The sequence below is a fragment of the Etheostoma spectabile genome, unplaced genomic scaffold (assembly GCF_008692095.1).
Source record: "Etheostoma spectabile isolate EspeVRDwgs_2016 unplaced genomic scaffold, UIUC_Espe_1.0 scaffold172, whole genome shotgun sequence".
Classification (NCBI taxonomy): domain Eukaryota; kingdom Metazoa; phylum Chordata; class Actinopteri; order Perciformes; family Percidae; genus Etheostoma; species Etheostoma spectabile.
Genome location: NW_022605573.1, coordinates 971,091 through 975,939, shown reverse-complemented (window position 1 = coordinate 975,939; position 4,849 = coordinate 971,091). Strand labels below are relative to the sequence as shown.

Genomic DNA, 4,849 nt, shown 5'->3' with positions numbered 1-4,849 from the left:
TGTGTGTGTGTGTGTGTGTGTGTGTGTATGTATGTGCGCTAGTCTGTGACACCAAATGGTGCTCAATACACACGATGGAGTCTAATCCCCAAAGACTGTACATTTCCTATTACGTACATGTACAATTAATCTTTGCATATCTGCAACAACGCCTCTCCTGATTTTAATATCTTCATCAGTGTAAATATCATTTGTGTGCATTGTTAGCGTTTGAGTGTATAACTTATATCTTGGGGCTGTCAAAGTAAATGCCTTATTCCTCCACAGCGCCACGGAGGACGGTCTGGCTAGTCCACACAGCATTCCGGGACGGGAGAAAAACCTGCTCTGGTTTATTGACATTTCTTTAAACCAATCACAAATGTCATGGGAGGTGCTGCAGCAAAATAGAGAACTTGATTTGGTGGAACATGTGTATGTTCAGAAGTAGTTTTAGTCATGCAACAGAAAACTCAGATTGGACTGATAGTCTAGCTAGCTGTCTGGATTTACCCTGCAGAGACCTGAGGACCAGGGAACCATAGTCCTCTGATTGGACAGATAGTCTAGCTAGCTGTCTGGATTCACCCTGCAGAGATCTGAGGACCAGGGAACCATTGTCCTCAGAAATCCACTAAAGAGTTTTAAATTCCAACACAAAGAACGGGGAACGTAACGGACATTTGGCCGAAAAGAGGGACATCCGGCGGGGGTGGGGGGGGGGGGGTTATAGGAGGTGAACTGGCGTCTCTCCAGCTACCAATCCACACTCCGTACGGGGACTTGAACCAGCGACCCTCCAGGTTTTCAACCCATCTCTGTACGGACTGAGGTAGCTCCGCCCACTGATTGTGATTGGTTGAAAGAAAACCCCGGACCATTTTTCCTCCTATGCAGTTACTGGTCAAACACAAGCCTCCAGTGATGCCCCAAAGAAAGAGAGGGGGGGGGGGGAGTCAGAGCGATGCAGTAAAAAAAAAAAAAAAAATGATCCTTTAACATTGGCTCAATCTGAAACTGTTTACAAGGAAGTGTTGGAGGAGTAAACAAATAATACAGCTCAATAAGCTTCTTCTGGGTCAACAAGTAGCAGCTTCCTCCTCCTCCCTTCAGGTTCCATGCATGTGGTGGTGTTGTGTGTAAACACAAGGCCTCCCAGCTTTGTGTAAGAGGTATAACCTTGGAAAATGAGGTTCATTGTTGCAGAAAACACCACAGGGAGTCTGGCTTCCTCATTGCCAAATGGTTAGGCACCTGTCGTAACGAGCTTTAAAAGCACAAGGATGGTCAAGTCTGCTGATTTTTACCAGAAAGGACTTTTTAGAAAGTAGTTTGGGAACAACGTTCCTTTCAGAACAACAAGTCTAGTCTCACTTGAACTTCAGATTCAACCAAATTGTCTTGAATGAAATGTATTTTTTTGTTTAACCCTTGTGTTGTCTTCCCGTTAACCATGAACTTGTCCTTCCAGGTCAAAATTGAAATTTCTTTTTGTGCTTTAACAATGTTTTTGTCACTTTTTCCAGCTTTTGGCACTTTTTTAAAAACCTGAGCTGGTTCAATAACAGGTTTTACACAAATTCTTGGAATTCATGGTCAACAAACCTCATTTATATCAAATTATACATAAGTATTTAGTTAAAAAAGGCAGAAATTATGAATTATTTTGACTAATAGTTAAGATCTGAGGATGTCGAGTGGATCTCAGATGGGTAGATGTCACTTTGAAACCTTTAAAAAAAAAACAAAATTCAAATGCTATAAGATTAAATAAATACACCCAAAAAATTCAATGAAAGTAATCATTAAAATTACCAGCAGAACGTTGTATGGAATAATCCATGTTATTTTTGGGCAATTTGATTGAAATAAATCCATATTTCTGATATAAAACACTTACAAACAGGGACAACCCAAGGGTTAATATTGGTGAATTGTGATTTGTTATGTATGTGCAATACAATCTGCGCTTAATCATTTCATTTCGTCTCTCTTAACCCTTCTTTATTGTCTTTATTCAGTTCTTTTGTCAATTATTTTTTCTTGTTGTATACATCTCTTACATTTCCTATTTGCCTTATATTGTGCTTCTTTTGCCATGGAGGATTTTGGAGGACTATATAAACTGAATTACCTGTATCTGTATAATTACAGATAATAAAAAAACGTGTTTATCTTACCTTTAAGAAGTTTCTTCTCTGAATCTAGTTGCCACAGTACATGATGGTGAAAGAATAATGTTGCTCTCCTGAATGTTTTTACACTATAAAAAAGTAAGTGGTGATTTGTGTGTTAAAATGGCAATATTGATAAAACTGACATTGATAAGATTTAGAAGCCATTTACAGCTCATGGTCCCCAGAGGCTGTATTCTTTATCTTTGGATCCTCCATCTGGCAAAATGTTGATTCATACAAAGTAAAAAAAACAACTCTTTTTGATCATTCACACGGGTGCCGACAACGCCCCATTTCTCTTCTCTTATGTTCTATCCATCCATCTGTTCTTTGCATATTTATCTCTCCCTTCTCTAGTGCACAGTTGGCTGTCAAGCCGCCATCTAAACATCTTCAGAGGAAAAAAGTAATCGTTTCTATCACACAGCCGGCAGTTTGTCACGCCATATGGCGAAAACAAGCGTCAAACGCTAGAGACGATATAGCGGATTACTTTAAATGATCCACGACACGGGACGCGCACAGGGACAGGAAGCCAGGAGGGGAACAGTCGGCCTCGCTGCTCACCTGTTGAGGGAAGATTGTCAGACATGCCTGAGACGATGGACAGCGCAAATTAACAGTCAAACATCTTCATGACAAGATAAGAAGACATTTTCTGCCTCAGGGTGTGGTTCGTGTTGGAGAGACAATTAAAAATTAAGAATCAAAGTCTGTAAAAGAAAAAGTAGAATGCTTCCACAGGCTAAGAACAGTAAGGAACAAAAATTGGCCCAATGACGGCAAAAAACCCACCGTGCCGTGAGTAGCCGCGAGGCGCCGTGAAACGGAGCTATTTTCATTTTGTTTTTTTCATTTTCGTGTTATTGTATGTATCCATCCATACCTGCTGCGATCAGGTGATGAGTGACTGTGCCAGCCCAGCTATCGTTTCTGCATATCCTCTATTTATTTCGCGAGCCTCGAGCAAATGTGTCAAGGAAGTAAGGTGATCACATACAGGAAAGCCAGAGTGCAGCTGGATACTTAAGAAAATAATAATAATAAACCAAATTTCAAAATAAAACAGAGGTTTATGGTGATTTTATTGCGGTCTTGACTTCTCAGCTGTGATTACAGCGAGACATGTGATCAACACAGGGAGAGACAGAGAGACACACACACTCAAACTACACTCAAACACTCAATGGGAGAGAGAAGGAGAGAGAGAGAGAGAGAGAGAGAGAGAGAGAGAGAGAGAGAGAGACATTTTGTATAGTGAATAGGACAAGGATCGCATCGTGACTGGAGAACTGGCAGGCACGCAATCATGCACAAATCTACGCTTCACGGCTTTTTGCATAAGTGTTTCTACCATAAGTCGTTTAATCAAGCACCAATTACAACGTATATTTACATTTATGGTGGCAGCGCCCTCCAGTGGCCATGGTAGTTATGACTGGAGCGCCAAGTATCCGCATAAGGAGGTTGTTTGGAGCACTTGTTGGGAGAAACTGGTCCTTTTACACCACCCACATGTGAGGAATACAGCAGTTTGAACTATTTTTTTCCTTGAGTTTTTTGACTTTCTTTTTACCATTTAACAGATGTTGCAGCTGTCAAGGATTCCCTCTATGTTTCTACGTGTAATTACTGACAGGAGTCTGACAGCGGCCACTTTACAGACGATTTCTTCCAACAGCAAGGCATGACGTGAACGTGGCATGTACTTTAAAATTCTGGTAAAATGGATTTGGGTTTTTCTGAAGCTCTCTGACCTCCAACTGACTGTGCCAGTAGTCCTGCTTGCTTTGTGTTTTATCCAACACCAACAACATTTTCAAACGGACAATGACAGTTGCATGAAAACAGGCAGAGTGGGACAGTGGCCAGGCTCTTGTTGCTTATTCAATTCATTTATAGTTCATCACAACGTGCTCGGCAACACAAAGTCCCGCCTTCTGTTGGAGAAAAAGCACAGTGACTTGTTTGATTTATCTAAAAACACATCATTAATACAGCTTTCTAAATGCTGATGTTGTAGTCAAGACCACCTCAACCAAGACCAAGTAATCACCAAGACCAGCGTGTATCGAGACCGAGACAAGACCGAGACAGACAGAGTCCCACACTGCATGAAACACACATAAAATGTGGAAAATGCTAACCATAGGTACTCCTCAAACGGAAGATCTGAAAGACAAAACACCCACAGAAAGCACGTTACGATTCCTCTTCATTCACCTCTTTTATTGCGAAAAGTGTATCATGAGAAATGCCTTGATAAAAATCTCAAAGGGCCGTCATTGGGGCGGCCTCTAACTTACCCGGCAGAATGTGCGCCCCATGTGGATTAAGTCCTTTGCAGCGGCCTGGGGTTCGAATCCGACCTGCGACCCTATACTGTCACCATCGCATAAAAGGGAAAAACACCACAAAGAATAATCTTGAAAGAAATGCTGTTATCGTCTCCATATAAAATCCTGAGTCCTCTTATCTTAGATCTTTAGGTCTTAGGGTACTAAAACACTGTTAAATACCTTTAACCTTTAACCTTTTTTTTCCCCCAAGATAGAGCACACAATGATTTGAGGGTATATTGTAAATAGCTCATATTTAGAGAAAAACCCTAATCAACCACAGACTCAGAAAAAACAGAATATTTTGACATGAACACAAGTCACCTGTGTGTGTGTGTGTGTGTGTGTGTGTGT

General features: G+C 41.1%; 1 long non-coding RNA gene across 1 annotated transcript in view; it reads right to left on the bottom strand.

The window, feature by feature from the left end:
• The window catches only part of LOC116685722 (uncharacterized), a 21,079-nt gene extending 20,966 nt beyond the window's left edge, over positions 1 to 113 (bottom strand). Inside the window, exon 1 of the long non-coding RNA XR_004331028.1 lies at positions 102 to 113. This is a non-coding gene — a long non-coding RNA (uncharacterized LOC116685722). The remainder of the gene's footprint in view (positions 1 to 101) is intronic.
• Between the last annotated feature and the right edge of the window lie 4,736 nt (positions 114 to 4,849).